Below are 26,504 nucleotides of genomic sequence, written 5' to 3'. Positions count from 1 at the left end.
GAGACAGGTGTGTTAAGCATTTCATATCAACTGAACAGTGAAAAATTAAAACACAACACACAAAAAAACACCAATTTATAAAAATAGGAAATATTTTTATCTTGGAAATTACACCGAAACTACAAAAATCCAATGTCGGAAACCAGGGCTATGAATTTTTAAAGATTAAATGTAAAACTAGGGCTTATAAGCAAATAGCACTCAAAGGGCTAGAAAAAGGTTGCACTGGACAGACAAGGTCCAGAGTTCAGGCCACAGACAATGTAATATTCTTACACTCACTTTCAGTAGTGCTTCTTGATTCAGGAAAGTGGTCCACAGCAACAGCCAAGGGCTCAGGGGCTCTGGTTTGCCTCTTGGGGTCTGGGACTACAATTCCCACAATGCAACTCCTCAAACTCTGGAGCTTTTTACAACAGTTGCTCCAAACTTCTCCACATTTGTGGATCTTCTTCTAGAGGTCCCTTTGGATCCTTGAAGTGTCCACAAACTTGAACCAAGGTTTCAGAAGCCCTGAGTTGCTCCTTGGGAGTAGAGACTACAATTCCCAGAATGCACCTGGTCAGAATCCTCACATGGCAACTGGATGCTGGTTGGCTGGACTCTTCTTGCAGGACTTGATGCAGGGGACTCTGGTCATCTCATTTGTACCTGTATCTTACAGGGAGTCCACTCCTGTAGCTGCAGAAGAAAGACAAAGTAATTTTCTTGGTGAAGCCAAACGTGCACAGCTAGTGCAGTCCTTTTGAGTGCAGTTCTTCAGGTGCAGACCAGGGGTTCACCAGGTCAGTCCTTCTCCAGTATCTTCTTCCAGCAGGGATCTGAATTGTGGGGTAGCTCTGCCATATTTATCCTTGCTCCTGGGTTAGGAATCAAAGGGAAGCTCCTGTCCAATGGGGTCCAGGGTGACACCCTGTGGGGTGAACACTTCCTGTGAAGTGTGGCCAAAATCAGTCCTAGAAAGCAACATTCTCCAAAAATCCAACACGGAGAAAATGTATCCTCGTAGATGAGATCTGGTTGGGTCCAAACACTGATGTGGCTAAGTCTCCCTTAACACATCCCTTCCAGCCCTTCTCATAATCTAATCATTGGGGCTCCCATCTGTCCGGGTTGCAGGAAATGGGGTCAGTCCAGTTTCTGGCCCAAGTGGCTTTTCCTCCTCTGAAGACCAGTTTGGCTACTCTTCCCCTGTCCTGCTCTGCCATATGCTGAAGCTGTTCTCCTCCCACCACATGCTTCTTTTGTCTCAGCCCAGGTCACTTTACACCTTATTATGGTAGACTGGCTCAGGCTGCCAGAGGCTGACCAATCAGGAAAGGGCACTGCAGGGCTGAATTTTGTAACTTTCAGAAACAGTTCTAAAGCTCTTTCTCTGTGCTAGTTAAAATAAATTCAACCTTGGCAAGTTGTCGGATTTACTTAAGCATTTAATTCAATACTCAATTTGATATATTGAGCTTTTCTAATAGGACATTATTATTTTAAAATAAAGTCTCACAATGTTAGCCTGTGGATCCTATTGCTACAATGGGAAAAACTAATTTGGCTGTTTTCACCTCACAAGGGCTTATAAAACATATTTTATAAAGACCCTGCTTATATTTACACTGCACCCAACCCTTGAGGCACCTAGCACAGACCTTAGGGGTGACATATGCAAAATAAGGTAGTTTCAAACTTGGGAATTACTTTGGATTCCAAAGTTGAATTTGGGGTTAATTTTAACTTAAAAGCAGTCAGCAAGGCAGGCCTGCCTTTACAGTGACACTGGACACCACAACAGTGCATCTATGGGTGAACTAACTATACCGGGGTCCCTAAACCTACGTGACCTACCATGTACTAAGGACCTATAGGTAGGTTGTCAGAGCCAGTTAGAATTAGGCCTAATTGGCATATGCCTTTTTAAACAGAGAACTGGCAGTGGTACTGTTTAGCAGTGCCCAGGGCACAGTCAGAATCAGAATAAAACAGTATCACCTAAAAATGAGTGCAAAAAGCGATGGGGATTCTGCAATTGGCCATGTTTCCCCACAAGCTGGCATGGTGGGATAAAAATGATGGATTGGGATGTGGCCCAAGCGATTGCCAGTGGCTGAGATTAATTTAAGCATTCCATACATCACCTTGTTGTATTTGAACCCCTACTATGCCAGTTATGCCCAGGCATGGGTCCCGTGCTCACTGCGCCACTGGAATCAAGCTATACCTGGCTGAAGAGCCCATAAGGGGGAAAATGGTCCTACTTTCCTTGTTTTCTGGTTGAGGGAGGACATGGCTTGGTAGTTTGGGCTATACGCTTCCCACTGGAGCAGGGTGAAGAATGATTTGTGTATGGGTGAGTCCAACCTGAGGTCACATGGTGGGCAAAAAACAATGGAGTGGGATGCAGCAACACACGATTGCCAGTGGCTGAGATTAATTCAAGCATTGCATTTATCACATTGTTGTTGTAGTTGACACCCTAAGTGCGATGGGTATGCCCAGCCATGGGACCTGTACTCACTGTGTCACTGGAATCAAGCTATACATGGCTGAGGAGGCCATATTAAGGCACAGAACAGTCCTAGGTTCCTTGTATTCTGGTTCAGGGAGGACCTGGCTTGCCACTTGCACTGGACTGTTCTCATTGGAGCAGAGTCAAGACTGATCTAATCAAGGCTGAGTCCAAACTGAGGTCACATGGTGGGCCAAAACAGTGGATTAGGATGCGGTCCAAGTGATTGCCAGTGGCTGAGATTAATTCAAGCATTCCATCCATCACAATGTTGTAGTTTAGTTGATGCCCTAATTACAGCGGGTGTGCCCAGACGTGGATTGTGTGTTCAGTGTGCCACTGGAATCAAGCTATACCTGGCTGGAGAGTCCATAATAAGGGTGAAACCAGTCTGAGCTTGATTGTATTCCAGTTGCTACAGCTTGTACTTCATTGGCTTATAAAAAAAAGTCTTAAATGTTCATTGTTTGGAGCTCATATTGGCCTATGGAACTTTAACTCCTTTTGCTTGCAGATTGTTGCTTTGTTTCCCCGTATGCCAATAATTAATCTTCTTAGTTTTTACTTTCTAATTACAACATTGCTTGTGCTTGTTGTGAAAATGTTAACTTTTTTATATTTTCCCAGGAGATGATTATTGTGTGGTTTTAATTACTATCTGGATATACTGATTATTCTGCATAAAACAGAATTGTGCTTTCTTTCCACAAAAGAAAAACTCAATGTAAATGAAATACAGAAGATATTACAGCATATCAAAAACACCAAGCCGGCTTCATCTCTTATGCCAACTCCTCCCCATAGATTTCCTCAATAGCCTTCAAATTTCAGTCTCTGGCAGATCTCACTGACATACTCAACCCCCTCAACACCACTTATATTGAAGATGATGGCTTACTCTCATATTTCATCGAAGCTTTCTGTGAACGTGCTTTCTCATTCCTACTCACCAATGTCAATGCCTCTCTCAATCAAGGTTTCTTCACAGACTGTTTCAAGGCAGGTGTGATTCACCCACTGCTAATGAAACCTATAATGGAGCGTCACTACTTAGCTAACACCCGGCCCATCACTCAAACACCATTCATTTGAAACATCAGTGAAAAATCAGTGTTCAACTCCAAGATCACCTCACTGATAACCAAGTCATGCATGCACAAAAATGTAATTAAATAAAGTAATTCTGTGCTTAATCCCTGGTAACATGACACAAAGCAGTCTAATTTAAATCAAAGGCAATGTATAAAGGCATTAAGCACAGCATACACAAGTAGCAAAACTCATCCAAAATAGAATACCAATTTAAAATTAAATAGATTTTTTTTTTACAAATAACATAAGACCTTAACAAAAAAGAAAAGAGGAAACAGAGACGAATGTCTAAAGATTTAAGGTGAAAAAAAGCCAAGAAAAATGAAGTGTTCAAAGTAAGTCAATTGCCATGTAGACTGAGACCATGGTGTAATTTCAGGCTGATCATGATGGACTAGGGTTTAGATACACCCACAGATAAATGTCCCACTGTTTGATTTCAAGATTACCCGCGGGTGAGTGTCCAATTTATTTTTAAAAGGGGTCACTTTACAACTGCACTTGGGATCTAGAACAACATTTCAGTATCCATCAGGACAACTCCATTGCTGCTCCAATTTAGGAATGAGTTGAAGACCCACATTCGTAGCAAACACTGCATCACAAAACAATTGCCATTCATAACCTAGCTACTTCTCCTATCACTGATTCACTTTGCTTGTCTTCTACCCCGAACAGTGCTCTGCTGCTTTTTGGCTAGTTCCGTGCTATAAATACATTAATAAAATATGATATACATTTATAAGCAAAACATGTTATTGTTGGAAATGGGGTCTTTGGTTGACAGTCAGGTTAACCCCTGTTCAAGCAAGGGCCCTCACTCTAGTCAGGGTAAAAGAGAATCATCCTCAGTTAAGCCCTGCTTACCCCCTTGGTAGGTTGGCAGAGCAGTAGGCTTAACTTCAGAGTGCTAGTTGTAAAGTATTTGTACCAACACACAGAGTAACTTAATGAAAACACTACAAAATGACACAACACAGGTTTAGAAAAACAGGAAATATTTATCTAAACAAAACAAGACCAAAACGATAAAAATCCACAATACACAAGTCAAGTTATCAATTAAAAAGCCAAAAAGAGTCTTTCTGTAGTTTAAAACACACACTAACACTGTGTGAAAATGTACCTTGGGTGCGTCAAAAATAACACCCCAAGGACAAGTGTGCGTCAAAACGGGCTTGCGATACGTTGATTCAACTCACAAACGAGACCTTGTGTAGTTTCTCCTTTCATCCGGTCAGGGTGCGTTGTTCCTTCTCTCCGCAGGAGAGCGATGTCTCAATCCGGTCAGCACTCTCGGGTCCGGCCAGACCTTGCGTTGTTGTTACACGCCCAGCGGTGCTTGCGTCGGAAATCCAACCACACGATAATCTGAAAATCACGCAGCGTGGGTTGCGATCTCCCAGCCTCCATCAGCGATGCTGCGTGTCGTTTCTCCAGCTCCGTGCATCGATTCTTCAGTCGCGCTTCCTGTGAGCATCGATTTTCAGCTGCGGGGCTGGTGGCATGTCGTTTCTTCAGCTGCAGATCGGAGTCGCGTCGATCTCCCCCGCACAGCGCTCTGTGCATGGATTTCCTCCTCTTAGGCTTCCAGCTTCTCCTTTCAGGGTCCCAGGAACTGGATGGGCACCACAGGGCAGAGAAGGAGTCTCTCCAGAGACTCCAGGTGCTGGCAGAGAGAAGTCTTTGCTGTCCCTGAGACTTTAAACAACAGGAGGCAAGATCTAAATCAAGTCCTTAGAGAGTTCTTCTCAAGATGGAAGGCACACAAAGTCCAGTCTTTCGCCCTCTTACTCTGGCAGAAGCAGCAACTGCAGGATAGCTCCACAAAGCACAGTCACAGGCAGGGTAGCTCTTCTTCCTCAGCTCTTCAGCTCTTCTCCAGGCAGAGATTCCTCTTGTTTCCAGAAGTGTTCTAAAGTCGGTGGTTTTGGGTGCCCTTCTTATACCCATTTTCTCCTTTGAAGTAGACCTACTTCAAAGCAAAGTCTCTTTTGAATGTGAAAACCTGACTTACCCAGGCCAGGCCCCAGACACTCACCAGGGGGATGGAGACTGCATTGTGTGAGGGCAGGCACAGACCTTTCAGGTGTGAGTGACCCCTCCTCCCCTCTCTCCTAGCACAGATGGCTCATCAAGATATGAAGGCTACACCCCAGTTCCTTTTGTGTCACTGTCTAGTGTGAGGTGCAACCAGCCCAACTGTCAAACTGACCCAGACAGGGAATCCACAAACAGGCAGAGTCACAGAAATGATATGAGCAAGAAAATGCTCACTTTCTAAAAGTGGCATTTTCAAACACACAATCTTAAAATCAACTTTACTAAAAGATGTATTTTTAAATTGTGAGCTCAGAGCCCTCAAACTCCACATGTCCATCCGCTCCCAAAGGGAATATACACTTTAATCAGATTTAAAGGTAACCCCTATGTTAACCTATGAGACGGACAGGCCTTGCAATAGAGAAAACTGAATTTAGCAATATTTCACTGTCAGGACATATAAAACATGGTTGTATGTCGGAACGCTGCCTACCGGAACAACGAGTGCCTGAACAACGAGGTCGGAACAACGACCTCGTTGTTACCACTAATGCCTTTACCACGAATGCCTTAACAACAATATTTCATTGCAAAGGCATTCCTGGTAAAGGCATTAGTAATAGGCATCCATTGTTCCTGCATGCGTCACCCCGAACCCCCACCCCTGCCCCAAAACCTAAAATCCCCGCCCCACAACCTAAAACCCCCCACCCCGCCCCAAAACCTAAAACCCCCTGACCCCCCACCCCGTCCCAAAACCTAAAACCCCCTGACCACCCACCCCGCCCCAAAACCTAAAACCCCCCGAACCTGAGTCGTCGCCTCGTCATCCGCATCGTCCTCCTCAGTGAACTCCCTTGTTTGTGCCTTAACCACGCATGTTCGTTGTGCAGGACATGCGTGGTTAAGGCACAAAACAACAAAGTTGTGGTTAAAGAAAGCGTTGTTCCGCTTTCGTTAACCAGGACTTCGTTGTTAAAGAGTCGGTGTTGAGGGCGTTTCCCATAAAACACATTACTATATGTCCTACCTTAACCATACACTGCACCCTGCTCTTGGGGCTACCTAAGGCCTACCCTAGGGGTGTCCGACATGTAAGAAAAGAAAAAGGTTTAGGCCTGGCAAGTCGGTACACTTGCCAAGTCGAATTTACAGTTAAAACTGCACACACAAACACTGCAATGGCAGGTCTGAGACTTGATTACAGAGCTACTTATGTGGGTGGCACAACCAGTGATGCAGGCCCACTAGGAGCATTTGATTTACAGGCCTGGCACCTCTAAGGCACTTTACTAGGGACTTACTAGTGAATCAAATATGGCAATCACATACACATTTTGTAAAGGAGCACTTGCACTTTAGCACTGGTTAGCAGTGGTAAAGTGGCTTCCTCAGTGCCACAGTTGGACTGAATGAGTGAGGCTTCCTCAATGGTTCTGGACCAGAAAGGTGCCCCTTGTGCCTCAGCCTATTAGTGTTGTATTGACTCTCATTGTACCAATGAGGATGCTGTATTTGGGCGGCAGCCTCACCTGAATTGTGGGAAACTGAGTTCGATCCCACACCATGTGCAACTGCTGGCCTAATCGGTGTCCAGCCAGCCAGCAGCACCTCCACTATGCACAAGAGCGGAGGTGATCTGTGGCAAAGGGGCGCATGACATTGTGACTTCTCAGGGAAATTGGTTTGGATCAGATCTCATCCTTTTCTCTCAGTTACACTTGTTTCACATGTACAAAGAAAAGCAGAAGCCGAGAATGGTTCAATAGGAGTTATTGAATCAACTGTGTCCTAGATAAAATAACATGAATTGCAATAATTAGGATGATAAAACATACTAAAAGCAGAATGGTGACAAGAAAAGAGAAACACAAGAAAAGTCCCACCATACTGTCACTACATAAGATGTATGATTCCTACCAATGCCACTAATGTTATCTGATAGAGCATAGAAGGATAAGCCCTAATCCGCCTTTCAGGGCAACCCAGGGTAGACAACATCCCCATACCTCAGTATGACAGTAATGAAGGAGCCTGTTGTCTTTTGAGACACCATCCTCACATAGGCCAGGGAACCAGTAGTCTCAGCGAGCAGCTGTAGTGAAGTCAGACAGCATATGGTAGTGGTCATCTGGCTGGAACATCTCTCTAACGTGCAGGGGACAATGAGATGTTTTTATAATAAAACAGCTAGTGTTCTGAGAAGTGTCCCCATGTAAAAATATGTTTGTTTCTGTGAAATGTTAAAGACGGAGTGTACCACTTTGTATCGACAACCCTATCTCATCACAGCCTTAAAGAAAGCAAAGAGTGAAAGAATGTCGTGCTAAGAAATGTAAATGCTTTCTTAAGCGAAGAAACAGCAAGATAAGGGAAATAAAAAATCACCACAATTGGGATTACTTCTAAAAAAAAAATATGAAGCGTTACTAGGCTGAAGGGCACAGGCAGCAGGCCTAGATGCTAGAATAACGTTCCCACAAACATCACTAAAATGGCTTTGCTACATTAGGGGTTTTCTAGGCTTTCCTGTGGCTTTCCTGTGCTCAGTCCCGACCTCAGCAATGTAATGGGCTTATTTACAAGCCCCCAGGTGCCACCCTTGCGTAATTTTTTTTGATGCAGCTGGGGCTCTAAGAAGTCCCCGGCAGTGTGCTTCATTTACAAAATGATGCAATGGGACTATTGCACCAGTTTGTGAAGTCTTACACCACATTATGCCTGAACCAGGTACTGGTATGCAAGGTAGGTGTTCCCACATTAAAAGCTACTCAGAACTCGTGGTGTGAAATTTACAACATTTCACGGCGTTGTTCTGTGACTTCACTGTGTCAGAATTTTAACGCCTGCTCAGAGCAGGCGTTAATTTGACGCAGGGCTTTTTAACATAGGAGCCTTCCTGGCATTGCTGAAGTAGCTTTATTTTTGTTGACGCTTGTCCAGCAATGCGTGACTTTAGTGTCACAGATGCTTCAGAACACATCTGTGAAAACACACACCATGGAACTCTGTATTGTAAGTGCAGTGCTTCCCTGGCATTGTTAGGGGGCCGCAGGGCAACACAAGAAAACTGACAGATGCATCAGATTCTTGTAAATGACGGTTGTAGGCACGCCACTGTCAACTGTTTCCAATGCCAAGGAAGCAGTAGCACATTATTCGTTCCCATTTTTCAGGAAGCACTTTAATTTCCAATTTGGGACATACTATAATGCATCTCACACGATCAAGTATTTGTTTTTTTAATGTTTTCTACTGTGGGTAACGTTTGCGTTTGGTACCAGCAGAGCCCTGATTATTTTATAAGTTTGAATGAAGACACACCGATTTAATGAACACAAGACCGACACTCAGTAACAATATACTAATTTCTCAGAACCTAGCTACTTCACACATCTCCCACTGTATTTTTATCTTAAGCATGCACAGCGAGCTGCATCCTTTCTGCTATGATCTTACTGTACCAATACCAGACGGATAAGTGCATTATACATAAATGCTTTGCTATCTCAACTTTCTGTTGATTAGTTCACAACAGACGCCTTTTTTTCTTTTAAAAAGCGATTGTAAGTCAAGTAAATGTCTTGGAGTCATTATTCATACATATTGTAATTTAGGTAGATGATAATATGAGCCTCACTATATAGTTCAACAAAGCATCTTCAGAGCAACGTGTATGTCTAATACTAAAATACTTTTACTTTGCTTCTGTGGCTGGTGTTGATGGTGCTAGTTGAAGGGCTTGACATTTGCACAGTCTTCTTGAGAAAGGTCATATTTGAGCAGCAGACTTAATCAGAAATACATGGCAATGTACAGATAACAACGCGTTTGAGCTTTCTTATGTTATTGATAGCAGCTTTAGATCATGAGTCAGCATTAGCTGCAAACAGAAGAAAAACAGGAGCTGCAGGAGGCTAGTGCACCCAGACTTCTTGAAGGAAGATAAGCAAATGGCTCCTTCCTTAGAGAAAGACACACTGAGAAGACGACAAAAATAACTCTGTGATGGTCACATTTCTGTTGTGCTGATTAGTGCAATGACGATGATCAGCATGTTTCACATCTTTACTATTGAGTGTTGCACAGCTCTGGGACAAGCTCAACAGTACAGATCACCGTTCTCTCAAGCAGAATCTTACATATAGTCACAGAATCTTTTTGTACACTGAAGTGTTGCTAACCGGGGCAAAACGGTGTCCTCTGGAGCCACATGTCTCAGTCTCAGATGTGTGTTTTATAAATATAATTTGCAATGCCTTACAGTAGTGAAAACTACCAGGAACTATAAAACATAAAATGCTTTGCACCCTGCCTTCTGGACTGTCCAGGGCCTACGCTAGGGGTATCTTACATGTATTGAAAAGAAAGGTTTGGGCCTGGAAAATGGGTTATTTTGCCAGGTCGAAATAGCAGTTTAAAACTGCTCACGCAGTCTGCCATTTATTAAGTGGGTGGCGTCATCCGTGCTGCAGGCCCTTTAGTAGCATTTAATTTACAGGCCCGGGGCACAGGTAATGCCACTTTACGTGGGACGTCCAAGTAAATTAAATATTTCAGTTGGGTACAAGCCAATATTACCATGGTGTAAGGAGTGCGCGCATGCATTTTAGCACTGGTTAGCAATGGTAAAGTAAACAGAATCCCAAGGTTAGCAAAAACTAGATCAGCAAAAAATAGTGGGGCTGAAAGCAAAAAGTTTGGAGAAAGACCACCCTAAGTCTGACACACCTATCGGTTGTTTTTAGAGATTTGTGATAAAATCGTAACAGGCTAGAAGGGCCTCACAAATTTGTAATGTTGCATCTTTTTAGTCAAGCTAATGGTTAAAGTTATGTGCTTAATACATTTTTTTTTTCTTCAGTGATGCTCTTTTTGTTATGCTTTCTCTATAAGCATTCACATTTGTGATTTGCAGAGCGAATTACCTTACTGTCTAGGGCCTACAAAGACTTGAGAGAATTAGTGACTCGTTGTTATAGTTACATTGCACTATTTTCAATGATGCATACTCCACTGCATAAAATGTTTCCTCTGTTAATATTAAAGAGTTTAAATGTTTGTGGTCTCAATACATTACCCTTTAAAAAAGGATGAATATTCAATGAACAATACACAGGTACGTAACATTTTAAACTATGGAATTAGTACATAGGCTTGCAAAATTGAAATCCTGATTCCTCCAGACTAGCACATCTTTACATTTATAAGATGAAGTTATTGATTCAAAAATCTATCAATATGATGAATTTTTAACATTTTCAAGTACATATGTCTCCTTGTGGAAATATGTCAGGGCACATAACTTCACAGGATAAAGGCATTGAATTGCCTCTTGTTAGTCATTTCTTATATATGAAATCCATGGAAATTAGTAGTTTTGAATGGTAAGAGTAAGCATTTGTCTGGGATTGGAAAGGCTGAAAACATGCTCATATTTATTTGGGTGTAAAGAAAGTAGATTCTCAAATGATACATTTTTATCTATGTGGGGCAAAAACAATTTACAGCCTATTTAGGTATACGGAATTTTCCATACAATGAAAAGTCCAAATGTGTTCAATGTGAAAATTGAAGTGTTCCTTAATATTCCATATATGCATATTTTCTGGACTATTTCTAGGAGTATATGTAAAGCCACAAAATAACTAAAAAATTGCCGAACCTAGGCGTAATCATACAAGACCAAGTGTAACTTAAGTTTAGCTTTAAAATTCAACATCACATTAATTATGTTCTCTTGTACTGAATGTTTTTAGCTTCACCAGTGTCTGCTTTACATATTTGTTATACAATTTGTGTTATAAGTATCACAAATATGTAATCTTGTAGATATTTCTAAGAGAAATGTAAATTGTGTTAGCAGATTGTCATATCGTTTTTAATGGAGGGAAGGTCGTGAATTGCTGCATAGCATATAAGCTGAAGGATTTTCAGAACTGTGGTCATAGTGCCTTTAATCCTATTTCACAAGACATTAAGGGCCAGATGTAGCAAACGTTTTGCGACTCGCAAACGGCAAAATTTGCCGTTTGCGAGTCGCAAAACGCGTATCCCAATGCAGAAATGCATTGTGCGAGTCGCAAAATGCATTTCAGACTCGCAAATAGGAAGGGGTGTTCCCTTCCTATTTGCGAGTCGCATTGGGATGCAATACCATTTGCGACCGCATATGCGGTCGCAAATGGCATCGCAGTTACCATCCACTTCAAGTGGATGGTAACCCAATCGCAAATTGGACTGGAGCCCAAAATATTTTTTCAGGGCAGGGAGTGGTCCAAGGGACCACTCCCTGCCCTGAAAAAAACCCGAAACTAAAGGTTTCGTTTTTTTTTTTAAGTGCAGCTCGTTTTCCCTTAGGGAAAACGGGCTACACTTCCAAAAAAAAAAACTGCTTTATTTAAAAGCAGGTCGGTAACATGGAGGTCTGCTGACGTCAGCAGGCCTCCATGTTAGCGAGTGCCTATACTCGCATTGGGGCCGCAATTTGCGACCCACCTCATGAACATTCATGAGGTGGGTCATTGCGACCCCATTGCGAGTTGCAGTCGGTGTCAGGGACTCGCAATTTGCAAGTCGCAAATTGCTTTTTTCCTACATCTGGCCCCAAATGTTTCTAGGAGGAAGTACAGCAAGTAGCCTAATTTCCTTCTGGACATTAATTTGGTCTATAAAATGAGCCTCATAATGTAATGGCCACTAAGCATTTCAACAGAATGGCTTCTTTTGAGAGTGAGAGTGTGCATTTAAGGGAGATTGGCCTGTGCAAAACTAGAGACATCAAAGAAGAGTCTTCCAAAGTACTTGCAAAAAAGTGTGTTATTTATTGATGTGGATGTAAGTGCACAGGACCAGTTTCGGGCCACTGAAAGGATCACCCCCCGGGAAATATGGCAGTTCGTCCTGGGATGAGTCCCGATTAGAAAGTAGATGACAATGAGCAGGAGGTTTCTAATGTTGGGCATTACATTGGCTTAGCGAAGGTTGGCGATAAGGTGGCTGTCCCCTATGGCTCCCACATTGGCTAAGTGGAAAAGTGACATGATTGAATGGGTGAATGCCGAGGAATGCCATATGCATCAGACCCGCAGGGAGACTAAGCTAGAGGACGACTTGAAGGCCTGGACGGCCATGCTAAGTGATCTGTTAGACCCACCACCCACTGATACATCATGAGAGATGGGGGCAAATGAGGGGAGTCCCGATGGGGAGGCCAGGCTCATGGACACAATGGAACATGAGACAAGCTGTATAGAAAGGGAAAGTCCAGACCGAGCTGCATGATGTAGCACATAATGGGTAGAACTGAGCCAAGGGACGAGTTGTGTGGGAAATGGGGGATAGGACTCTCAGTTGACAACTCATATGTATTTCATGTATGTGGATGTTTATTTCATTGAAATGTATCATTACACTTTATTAATTGTGTAAAGAAGCCAATAAAAACCTTTTTTTTTTTTAAAAGTGCACGACGCTGGGTAAAAGACAGTTTCAATAATTTAATCCTGGGCTCAACCCTCTAATAGCAATGGCACACAGTAGATGTTGAAAGATTTGTAAAGCAACAGTTAAAAAGTCAAAACACAACACAGCAACATGGCAGAAATTCAGTAAGTGGAACTGGTGGTAGAATTTTATAAGGATTTAAGTTACAAAATGTCAAGAAAAGAAAAAAAAGTGCCAATCAGTAGCCACGGTTCAAAGTTAACCAGGGCGTAGGAATGATTTCAGGCTGACCACTATAGAATGCAGGTTGGATACAACAAACGGGTTGGTCCCAGCCAAAGATTGTAACTTCTGATTTAGTGAAAGACAAAATTCTCCAGCTGGGCCAAGTTGCAGGCAGTATCTACCAAAGTCCTCTCAAAGCTAGATAGTCACTGGTTGAAGGCTGGAAGAAGCCATTGGCTGTGGTGGGTGTGAGTAAGTGCCCCTTTTTTGAGTGGTCACACATTTTTTTTCTGAATTTTATTGATGTTATTTAGACTCTTCACACTGGTCACTTTCATTGCACAGGTGGCAACAGTCGGGACTTCAGTGGATGGTCTTTTCCATCCGCCAAAGTCATAATCGAACCCATAGTCCAAAGACTATGCTACTGTTTACTTAACAAACACAAAGAATTATGCCAAATGAAATGCAAAACACATTCACTTTCTGCATATTATTTAATCAAATATATTAACCTGTTTATATTCAAACAATTAATTATTGTAACCCAAAAATTACAATGTGAATATTAGACCAATCTCCCATAGAGAATTACGGCTCAAGTGGGCACTGGAATAGGTGCATGCAACAAATATATGTAGTACAGGGGTACATAGCCCTTCAAATTACAGTTAAACCTCCATGATGAGAGAAAGATCTCAAGTGATAATAAATGTTGTCTTGTAAATCCAAGAAACACTTATCAAGCCAAAGTGGGCTGTCATATGCAATGTGACATAGGTACTGTTAATTCATGTGCTTGTTATCAAGCAACCCTTCACAGTCAAGGTATACTCATGTGTATATTCAGGCATGCATTGGAATTGAAAGCAATTCAATACAGGGTACAGTGTAATTGAATCAAAGGGAGAAATGTATAAGTGAAGCAATATACATAAATTGGAGGATGCCATTTGTCAAGAGTTGTGAGGGAAATGAGCACCAACAATAAAAGTCGGTATGTTATTTCAGATCATGAATGAAGATGGTCACCAGGTTCTCCTTTTAATCATATCAGTTACCACAATATGGGCAGATATATAAATCAGAATGCTATTGCATAGTGTTAGATAAGTAGCCCTAATTCCTCATCCTTATTCGGACCATATGGCCATATGGGGCTTGGTATCAAGATCAATGATGCAGCATGATTCTGGTCCCCTCCTCTCATTGGTTTATCGACCCTTTCAATGACAAAAATGTGTGTGTGTATATATATATATATATATATATATATATAGCCCTCTATACCCACCCAACCCTGCGATATGCATAGCCTTTGGCTGTGTGCTGGGGGGGGGGGTGGCTGCAAGGGATGGCCTAACTGCTTAGCCTTGATCATGGAGTCCCCCTGGGTCCCCGCCAAGGCAAACAAGCATTTTTAAAAAAAAATGTTGCTGGGAATTTGTGGCAAGAAATATTTTTTTTAAAGTGCGGACTCCTGTGTTTTTTTTTAAAAAAGCCCTCGGGTGGTCCAGGTCCCTGGGGCATGGCAGTATCTACAAAAGAAGAGGTGGGTGTACTGGGCCCCCATATGAGCCTCTGGGACCACTACCTCCCTAGGGCTTGTTTATAATTAAGGAGGGGGGCCACTTGGATCCCCATCCGAAGAGATCTATTAGCCATGGAGACAGCCACCTCCCCAAGGCTAAACATTGAAGGAGGGGCACGCAGACCACCTGTGCCCCAGGAAAAATCACCTACCCCGGGCCAGGTGAATAATTAAAAGACCCAAGGGTGCTGCCCAGCCTCCCTCCCAAGCCATATATGGCCCGGGTTCCACCACTTCTTGGGACTTGCCTTTGCAGAACAAAGGAGGGGGCCACGGGCCACCCTCGAGGAGCATTTTTGGCACTGAGAACAACCTTCCTTAGGGCCAGCTCCTGCTATCTCCTGAGGTGCCCTCCCTTGGGAGATGGCTGTTTGCTTTTGCTTGGTGGGGGCTGTGAAAGCTGCTGCCAAGCAAAAGCAAACTCCAACTCTGGTCCCAGCAAGTGGTAGTGGACTTTTCATCCATTTCCCTGCCCGCTGTGATGCGGGTAGGGAAAGAGATTAAAGGATTGCTTCTGCTTGCAGAGAGCTGCATTTCTAGCAGCTTCCTAAATGCATGAGCAATGCTGGCTCCCTCAGGAGGTGGGGAGCCAGCTGGTACTATGGGTGCCTTCAGGCACCCCCTATGGTCCTGTCACTTTCTTTCTTTCTCTCTCTTTCATCTCATAATGGGATAGAAGAGAGAGAGAAAGACTGCTATTGCAGTGGTCTCTGCATACAATGACTTCAAAGCACAAAGCACCACACTGCAAGTTGCTTGGTTCTAATGATAATAATATGTTTTGATGCACAGAAGAAAAAAGTCACTTCTGGCCTACTGATAAAGCTATTGGACTGTTACTCTGTAGGTTGAAGGTTTAAATCCTGGTATCTCATGAAAGTGTGTTTATTTACTTGCATTTTGAATGTTAAACATTCCTAGTGGTGGAACACTTACGTCTTTATCCCGTCAAAGTCTTTGGGTCAAATGTCATAGATATGTCTGAACACTGCATAGCAAGGAGTACCCTGTTGCCTAGCTGTTAAGGTCCTTGACTCTTAGAGTGTAGGGTGAGGGTTCCAGTCTCAGTACGTTAGTGGTCATTTCCTTCCTTCAGTTTCTTTTCAGCTTCAAATATTTAAGGTACATACCGAAAGGTGATCTCACTCATTTGAGGGGCCGGGTTGAAGAAACCGTAGAAAGCCACCAAAAGGTTATAGGGATGTTATTGCTAGGAAATGAATAAAAAAAAAAAAAAATTCACTTAAAAAACAAAGGTTACAGGGACGTAATGGTTAGGTTCTGAATTTACTCACTCAAAACCATAGAAATTCAGTTATGGTTAAGTGAAGAAACTATAACTAGGTGAAGAAACTATAACTTGTGCCCTAAGGTAACTATAACACGCACCCTCGCCATGTACTGCTTATTACCCCATCTATTACATCGCTTATGACATATCAATCTAACATTGGCAGTAAATGTATTGATGAGATAACTGTGCATTGGTGGGTCATGAGTTATAGTTACTTTAGGCCACAAGTTATAATTACTTCAGCTAAGTATAACTACCGTATTTATAAGGTTTTGTGTGAGTAAATTCAGAACCTAACTATAACGTCCCTGTAACCTTTAGGAATTTTAAGTGAAGAAAAATAAATTATATATATGTTTAAAAAATAAAATGAAAATACAAATATTACATCCAGTCAAATTTTTATAACACATAAATAGAATGTATATAGTCATAGAAGAAAACTCATCAATGCAAATAAGTAATCAAAATATTGAAATGAGGCTACACAATGAGTACAGTGTGAAACTGTACTCAGACATTTCCAGTAAAGTGCCATGTGCCAACATAAAATGGCAACAAACAGTGTCATATATATTGTAATTTCAACCTCAACTGGCAGCAGCAAATAAAATGCATACACAATCATTGACCTTGAATTTGTGCATAGCCAAACAATCTAAAGTGCTATATTCTTACTTCGTAGATCCTTTGTGGCAAATAGGAACGTAGTGCATGTACCTCCACAAGGTCTAATCAAGTGTAATAAGGATCTTTGGGAGATAACTCGTTCACTCTGATTTTCCATGCCCACAGCAAGAATTAAGAAATGACAAACACAATCTGTTTTCTCGTGTCACTTTTTAAGATCCTTAGTGCTTCCCAACAATGTGAACACCAATCAGCTTGCTTACTGCAAAGATCCATTTTGCTCGGGGCAGTATGTATCTGGGTCAGAAGAAGAAAACGTGTTCCTCTGTCTCAGTTGATTAGCAGCCTGTTTATCCCATTTTGCTGTGAATTATTTTAATGGAAAACACCCATTCTAAGCTTTGCATACAAACATTTCACCAGGAACAGATAACTTCTATCCAGGTATGATTCAAAGCTGTGGAGACATTTGTGACTCAAGAACTGCCCAGTTATGCTTCCCTCAGTCTGGTCTTTCCAGTTCTGCATCTTAACACATTCCCAGTTGACTCACTTCACTTTCTAAGTGACAATCTTAGCTAGTGTAGTTGGGGCATCCCATATTTCACCTATTTTGACCTTTTGACACAGGTTCTTAACTTGCATAAGCCATGAGGTACAGACTTGTTTGTCATAAGAGATTAGTTCTGATATGGAATATGTATATGTGAGTGTGTGTCTGTGTGTGTTTGAATATATCATCATTCAGAAATCTCAAATGCAGCATTTGCTTGGACATAGTGTTAAACTGTGACTAAGAAAACACAAAGTGAGAACAATCATATATTCACTGGCATTCACTAATATATTGAAGAAGAATCCCGTCTGCACTTTGAGTTCCATTCTCTGTCTCTCTTTCACCTCTGTACCGTTGACCTCTGCTGTGCCTGCTGCGTCATCTTTCTACTGATGTTCTGAAATTTAATCTGCAGTTACTACAAGTGATATATTGTGTCTTTTTCTGTCTCTCAGAAATGGAAGTATAGTTGGGAATGTGTCCCTTCATCAATTCGTCTTCCTTTTGTTGTTTTATGTAGCACTGCCATGGGTACCTTCTTCCTTTGCACTGCAAGGAATGCATGTGTGTCTCCTGCAGTTATGTCTTTAAGGTTTGGATTTTGATGCAAACTGTATTACCAGGTTTACTATCAGCTGATGCATGGTAGAATCCTTAGACTTTGCAGAAACAGCTTAGAAGAGGCATCATAAGTTGCCTTATGTATCTCCGCACCAAACGCTATGCTGAGTTCCATTAGTCCTGCCGACCTCTGAATTTGCTGCTGATGGCCGAGGAAGGGGTATTGGCATCAATGCTTGCTCTGCCCAAATTATTCGCCATTGCAATGACATGTTATATGTATGTGCTCCTTCATAGCCTATTATATAATATTTGTGCTGTTGTGATTCTTTGTATTCTCTAAAACCTATTGTATTCAGGTATATTTAAATTAACATATTACAAAGCACTTTTTTTTCATAAAACTGTGCACAATATGAACCCATACTCTTTTTTAGGCCATTTTGATAACTAGAACAAAACATACATAGCTTACAAAGTGAAGATATGTGGTATATGAAATATGGTATAAAGAACCCTTTGCCGTACATTGTTAGGATACTGAAAGTCACCGAGGAGTTCTGTGACAAAGGCTTAACTTCTTAATAAGATCATGGAACCATGAGGTGATTTTCAATATCCTTATAATGTAAGGCAGGGGTTACTTTATACCGCATAATGCACAGTTATACCATCACCCACACGTTGTTCAAATCACAGTGTGTTAGTGTTTCATACGACAGAAATACGATGTTCTCAAACATGAAGATTTATAGGCAAAATCTGTATTGCAAAATAAACACACCAATGAGCAGTCAAATATTTTTTACAAAAAAGATTTTAGAATCAGTTAAATGCAAGTCCGATTTTAAGAAGCACCGTGGGTAAAATGTGTAGAAACATGCAGAGTGATTCTGTTGTCCCGATATTTTCCTAAAGGTTGCCAAAAACATTCTGCCATGAATCTCTTTCCTGCTTATCACTGCTCATGTGGAAAAACAGAGAAGAAGGAAAAGCCGTTTCGTTTTTATTTTTTATCATGATCCGTCCTGCCTTTCGCTCAAATGTAATAAGGTATTATTCTGAACAGCTGTGTATTTTTTATTTGATTAAAGGCGACTAAGTGCGTCACAAGTCTTAATAAGGAAATTCGAGACCAGCTTTTATACAGGGTTTGCAGGATCTATGTATTGTGTATTTCCTTATCGTTCTTAAAAATCGCTGGCTTCTGTCAGCACATTTTTTCTGAAACTGGTTACCAAGAATTCTTTTTCTTTCCCTTTTATATTTTTTACGCACATTTTCTAATAAATCCCCTGGAGCATGGTGCTCTGTGTACAGCTATCTCAGAAGCATTTATCCCAGTTACCTGTTAAAACCCACTGGTAGTTATTAAAGCAGAGAAGTATCTTACTCTCCCTGACACATCTAACATTGCTTAGGAATGATGAAAGACTTGACCTGCAGGTAACAGCAGATGTTGACAATTAATTTTTATGTAGCTTTCTGAAAGTCTCGAAGACTATCCGGGGTAGCCACCACGCTAGCCCGACTGGAATTATTCATCAAATCAAGGTCACTGTAAAAAGTCCAATGGAAAATCAATCACACTGTTCTCTGAAAGAAAAGAGACAAACTAAATACAGGAAAAAAATGAATTCCAGAATGCTCTTTCAAGACGAAGGTAATGAACAACAGTGGGAGGTGACAGGTCTTTGAAAGATGAATTACGTTACAAACTGAGTTGGTTTTATTGCCAGAGAAAATCACCGAAATTAGCAGGAAGTCAGAAATTAAATTAGAATCTGTTTAACATTATTAACTAAGCTTTACTATTTAATTTATTAACCCATTTTTAAAAAACCAGAACTCTTTGCTTTTCACGTTTCAACATGAAACTATCACTGATTTGAAACGACTAGAACACATTGCACTATGCAATTGAGTTTGGTCCTGCACATGAAGCATCACTTCTTTCAGTTAGTTTGGCAGGAAAACGCCAAGAATGAAATATTAACTGTCCACTTGGGACTGGTGAAATTGGGGTCAGTGAACAGTGACCCTCGTAGCGAAGTACCAAGAACTAATCAGTTTTTCTTCAGTGTCTTACCTTGCTGTTACTAATTGGGTATTTTGTCCATGTTGACATGATATATTAGCATGATGGCTGTATGCTAACTTATTGAATGGTTAAAGAGCTCAATGACTTTTTCTATGATATACCGTGTACTAGATGTGAATGCCAGCTGAGGAGAAACTACTGCCGCACAATGGCCTGCCTTGCGTCAGTGCAGGCATCCTTGAGCTGTGGTGAAAGGGTGCCCGTGTTGCATGTGGGATTGTGTTTGTCCAGGAAGGGGCATCTTAATGCACAAAAGCAATCCCCTGAGGCTTCTTCGTCTTTCTATGTGTGCTGCAGAATGTGGAACACATTGAAAAAGTAAAAACCAAGGAGAAATAAAGATAGTTCTCTTTTTTACGCCTCACCTGGGATGCATATTTTTATGGCACATTCCCAGGTTTACCTGTTCTTGTAAATCTGGTACTGCATCAAAATCCAGTGGATGTTGTTTGGGAACACACACATGCAACACCCATGGAAACACCTCTCTGGTGCAGAGTAATCAATGCAGGAATATTTGCTGTTACATTACTCAAGATTTATGAAGCCACACAGGGCCATGCAAGGTGGCCAGTGTGGCTTCATAAATCTAATTTTTATTTGTGTCACTCTTTCACCACATGGTTCAAGCGTGATGCTTAGGTGCTCATAAACATGCCGCTGAGTGTGTAATTAGATGGTGCTTAATAGGATGTGTGAAAAATGCAGATGGAGGATATTCAGAGAGATATGGGGCCAAAAGAAAATGACTATAACTCAAGCCCATGCCATGAACATTATTGGCATCAATTATGTAATTTCAGACGTTGAATTGATGTTATCCATTGTCAACAAACATAACATGAGTGATGTAATATATGAGGTCATAAGCAGTACGCCGCATTACTGTAAGAAAGGCAGACTGATTGGCTTTATCAGATATGTTCTCCTTAGATTATTCAGTTAATGACCCAGGGGACTTGTTTGAGATGCCCTTCGTGAGATTGGAGAACCACAAAACAGGGAAAATTTGTGCATGTACCATTGAAGGGCATTATGTGGCACTCCTGGCTGGAATCAGTGAATAATACATGAGTGGTTCCTGTAATTCATTTATTATTCATTTGTTTGAAATATTTTTTGGGGGTGTTCTGGTCTTACTGCTGGCTCAGTGTGCGGGGACTTCTTGCGTCTTTCACATAAATGCAGTCCCCAGGCCTTGAAATGGCTTGTAGATGGGGCCCACACGCCCCTTCCTAAAAAAATGAAACTATAATCTAGGCCCTCCCTGGGGTGGTAAAAAAAAATAGGTGTTTGTCCACAAAGGGGATCCATGAACCTCCAACAAGCTAAGGGGTCATGGTTCGCCTACCTTGCCTTAAGGCTGGCAGCTGCAACATATTTGTTGATGTTGTGGCAGCCATTCAGATCTAATCTTTTGATCTGAAGGGTTAGTGAATCCTCTTCAGCCTGAAATATTTATAATCTTTTAATTTTAATATTTCAAAAACTACTGAACTAATATACACCAAATCATATAAGCACGCTTTCTGTCAAATTTGGTGCATTTCTGTTAAGTCATGTTGATGGTAGCTGTGTCTAATTTCCCATGGGAAATTGAATGGGAGGAAAAAGCATTTTGGAACCCTCCCTTTTTCTCGGCCCCCGCTTTACGGATCACCCTGAAAATTCCCAGGTAGGAGCTGAGGTGGATGAGGCCTTTTCTGGAAAGCGCTGTGAAGAATCATCAAACAGCAGTTATTATTAACCCATATAATCGATCTCCTTTGAAAACATGATCCTAACCATAACTATCCAGTGGGAGATTTTTAATTTCAGCCCCCCCTCGTTGAGTCAAGGTGCTGGGTGGTTGGCACAAATATTTTTAAAGGGGAGAGGGAGTGGCCCACAGCATGAGTTATGTTTCAGCCCCAGGGACCCATCCCTGGAGCAACTTTTCTTTAAACGGGAAAGGGGATGCTTGGCACTCCTCCCAAGCCATTTTTGGGCCCAGTAACCCCATCTCCTGGGGATGTTTTTCTTTAAGATGGGAAAGGGCACTCGGGCCTCCTCCCTGAACATCTTTAGGCGCTTGGACCACATTCCCAAAGCTGATTGATTTGATAGATGGAGGGGCATGCAGCTCCCTCCCTGAGCCATTTTTAAAACCCAGGGACCCAGTTGTCTGGGGCCAATTTCCTTTATAGGTGTGCATTTGTCCCTGCACTGTTGGTTCAACTCAGGATTACATATATGTATCGATGTAGGTGTTGGTGGAATGGTATGCGTATCCAGTACTTCAAACCTGAAGCAAAATTTCAGGTCACATTTGTAATCTTATCTAATAATAATGTAGATATACCCTCATGAATCACGCAGCTCTGGGCAGGGTGGTGGCTATAATCTGTACGGCAACTCTGTGCAGCTCGTTCGAAGCTGAGGGGAAGCAGTGCTGGTAGAAAGGTCTATTTCATTTCATTGCAGAGGCACAGCCAGGCTTGTCATTTATCTCCTCCTATTCACAGGTCAAATCAGCGCGCACCATGTCCATCAAAGGAGGAAGCAAATGCATTAAGTACCTGCTCTTTGGCTTCAATTTCATCTTCTGGCTTGCTGGAACTGCAGTGCTTGCAATTGGACTATGGCTTCGATTTGATAATGAAACAGAAACAATTCTTGAGCAGGAAAAAAGTGGTAGCTCTTTCTAATCTGATGAAGATATCCTCATTGGTGCTGGTGCACTGATGATGCTAGTTGGTTTTCTGGAGTGCTGTGGTACAATGAAGGAATCACAGTGCATGCTTGACCTCTTTTTTGCCTTTCTCTTGATAATTTTTTATATTTGGGGATTTGCAAATAAAGGCAAGATTAAACCACTCTGAAATATAAGTACTTAAATCTAAAGAGAATTCCCTGAAGGAGACACTAAGAGGACAGCAGTTTGCTCTGAACTGGTGCAGAATTGTGGAAACGTTTCTCACAAACACTTTTCCAACTCAAAAAGATATAATGCGTTCTTATAGGTTCTATTACAATAAAACGATGACCAAGTGCTATTGAGGATGCATTTCAGTGTAAGCTTCACATAATTGAATCAGTTTGGTATGGAAGTGACGTTGTGATGATTTTTTAAATGGTCCTTTGTTGTGTAATCCGTAACAACAGGGCAATTTTCTAGCAGATTTATGCCCTGGCACAAACTTTCGTAAACTGTTCCTGAAACATTCTATATTTTTCTTACGTTTCTTTGCATTGTATGACTTTTTAGTTTGATTTTTGTGTTTAAATATATAAGGACCAAAATATTAATTAACATAGCATACTATTGTTATGTTCAAGCATAAAGGCATATAGGCCCTCATTTCCACCCTGGCGGTTGGTGATAAAGTGGCGGTAAGTACTGCCAAATTTTGACCATGGTGGTGATGTCTCCGAAAGATAGTCAATGTACCAGATCGACTGCCGGGCTAGAAACAACAGCCACCACAGCAGTAGCCACAAACCACCACCTTTTCCGGGGTGGTACCAACGACATCAAAAGGCTGGCAGAAACAGAAATTCAAAGGACTTACCATTGGAGACACAGGAAAGAACCACGCCTCCATGGAACCAGAACTGAAAGTCCTTCCAATTATCTTCTATGTCAAGCTCCACCAGGAACACCTATGCTGGTGAAGACAACGACGGTGAGTACAGCCGCCTAGCACACAAGGGAGGGGGGAGGAAAACGACAGTGACACACACACGCACAACAAACAACCGGCTGCACAAGAAAACAATGTGTCCCCGATATTTGGCTGAATAATGCAAGGACAACAGGAACTGACAAAAGTGATTGTAATAAGAACAACATCAAAAATAATAGTCAATGTGGCAATGCAACAGATATGTACAAATGTACAAAAAAGTTACTCTGCCCAGTCCATAGTTCACAGGGGCCACAGGGCAAAGTCCAAGGCCCCACTCGATCCCTGCACCAATACGGAGAGAACACTGCAGAGGCATCAGTTGGCAAACAGGCAGGCACATCAGGGGGAGGTGGGCGGGGCACCTCAGCCGGAAGCGGAAACAAGCCCTCTGGTTCTGGAAGGGGCAACATGCCCTGTGCTTGGTCCTGGGGAGTGCAAGGCCACAGTCTCTCAAGTGGGTGTCTTTCCCACTGGTTTTGGAGGGGGCACCATGCCCTTACTTGGTCCTGGGGAGTGCAAGGCCACTGTCTCTCGAGTGGGTGTCTTTTCCACTGGTTCTGGAGAGGGCAACATGCCCATTGCTTGGTCCAGGGGAGTGCAAGGCCACAGTCTCTTGAGTGGGTGTCTTTCCCACGGGTTCTGGTGGGGGCAGACCGCACAGCGGCCAATGGAGGCTGGATCATATGGTATCCACCGGCTGTGACGGCTGCACTATGGTGGTGGTTGTAGGAGGCTCCTGCTCTGCCCCTGCACCCTCTGATGGCTGCACTGTGGTGGTGGTCGTGGGAGGCTCCTGCTCAGCCCTTGCACCCTCCGAAGGCTGCACTGTGGTGGTGGTGGTTGTGGGAGGCTCCTGCTCAGCCCCTGCACCCTCCGAAGGCTGCACTGTGGTGGTGGTTGTGGGAGGCTCCTGCTCAGCACCTGCACCCTCCAATGGCTGCCTTGTGGTGGCGGCTGTGCATCAAAAATAATAGTCAATGTGGCAATGCAACAGATATGTACAAATGTACAAAAAAGGAACACTGCCCAGTCCACAGTTCACAGGGGCCACATGGCCACAGGGCAAAGTCCAAGGCCCAACTCGATCCCTGCACCAATATGGAGAGAACACTGCAGAGGCATCAGTTTGCAAACAAGCAGGCAACTCAGGGGGAGGTGGGCGGGACACCTCAGCCATAAGAAGAAACAAGCCCTCTGGTTCTGGAGGGGGCAACATGCCCATTGCTTTATCCTGGGGAGTGCAAGGCCACAGTTTCTCAAGTGGGTGTCTTTCCCATTGGTACTGGAGGGGGCAACATGACCTGTGCTTGGTCCTGGGGAGTGCAAGGCGACAGTCTCTCTAGCGGGTGTCTTTCCCACTGGTTCTGGAGGGGGCAACATACCCATTGCTTGGTCCTGGGGAGTGCAAGGTCACTGTCTCTCGAGTGGGTGTCTTTCACACTGGTTCTGGAGGGGGCAACATGCCCTGTGCTTGGTCCTGGGGAGTGCAAGGCCACAGTCTCTCGAGTGGGTGTCTTTTCCACGGGTTCTGGAGGGGGCAACATGCCCATTGCTTGGTCCTGGGGAGTGCAAATCCACAGTCTCTTGAGTGGGTGTCTTTCCCACGGGTTCTGGTGGGGGCAGACCGCACAGCAGCCAATAGAGGCTGGATCATATGGCATCCACCGGCTACACTGTGGTGGTGGTTGTGGGAGGTTCCTGCTCAGCCCCTGCACCCTCCGAATGCTGCCTTGTGGTGGTGGTTGTGGGAGGCTCCTGCTCAGCCCTTGTACCCTCCGAAGGCTGCACTGTGGTGGTGGTGGTTGTGGGAGGCTCCTGATCAGCCCCTGCACCCTCCGGAGGCTGCACAGCCACGGCTTGCGGTGTGGTCTCTGTGACAGCTGCTGGTGCAGGCTCCTTCCGCATCTTGCTGGCTAGTGCAGGCTCCTTCCCCTTCTTACTGGCTAGTGCAGGCTCCTTCCCCTTCTTGCTGGTCGGGGCAGGATCCTTCCCCTTCAGTATTTGTGGCCTAGAATCCTTTCCACCATGAGTAGGTGCTGCTGAAACTGGGCCCGTGGACTGTTTGGCTGAGGTGCCTGGCTGGGACCTTGATACCCTTGCCATACGTGCAGGACAGGGGGTTGGGAAGAGGTAAATCTGGGAAAGGAAAAGCTTTCTAGGGACATTGGGGTGGGAAGAAGGAGAAGTAATGAGAGTGGGGGATGAGGGAGTGGTTGTTGGAGGTGTTTGTCTGCTGGATTTGGGTGCATGGGTTGTATGCTGCTGTGAGGTGGATGGCTGTTGGGTGTCTGAATGCTTGCGTTTGTGTACTTTAGGGGGGACAGACAAAATAGGAGAGGACACAGGGATGTGTGCATGGATGTTGTGGAGGTGTCTGCCAGTGAGGTATGTGTTCTGCCTTGTGTGGTGATGATGCAGGTAGTGGATGATGATGTAGTGCATGCAGGTGTGAGTGTGGACATAACTGGGTGGGAGGTGGATGAGGAGCAGAAGGGGGAAACAGTGGAAATTGTGGATGTTGTTGTGTCTGCAACTGAATGGTGTTTGTGTGAGTGCCTGTGGGATGAAGTGTGGTGCTAGTGTTTGCCTGTGACACTCTTGGGTGTTGTCTTGTGTGCATGCTCATCTGCTTGTGTGCTTGGGATGTGTTGGGGTTGAGGAGATTGGGACTGGGAAGTGGAAGTTGGAGGGGGGATGGTTGAAACAGGGACAATGGCTGCCATCGGAGAGAAGGCAAGAGCCTAGATCGATCTCTGTTGGGCCACCAATAGACTATGAATGCCCTATAGGAATGCAT

At 43.2% G+C, this 26,504-nt stretch overlaps 1 protein-coding gene and 1 pseudogene across 3 annotated transcripts in view; both read left to right on the top strand.

Annotated features, from left to right (window-relative positions):
- The window catches only part of FSTL5 (follistatin like 5), a 2,922,734-nt gene that overhangs the window by 1,224,519 nt on the left and 1,671,711 nt on the right, over nt 1-26,504 (top strand). The gene's annotated exons all lie outside the window — the stretch shown is intronic.
- On the top strand, nt 22,562-23,078 carry LOC138253105 (CD9 antigen pseudogene; annotated as a pseudogene).

Source organism: Pleurodeles waltl, chromosome 1_2 (genome assembly GCF_031143425.1).
Source record: "Pleurodeles waltl isolate 20211129_DDA chromosome 1_2, aPleWal1.hap1.20221129, whole genome shotgun sequence".
Classification (NCBI taxonomy): domain Eukaryota; kingdom Metazoa; phylum Chordata; class Amphibia; order Caudata; family Salamandridae; genus Pleurodeles; species Pleurodeles waltl.
Note: the sequence above shows the minus strand (reverse complement) of the source record. Positions and strands in the feature narration are given on the sequence as shown.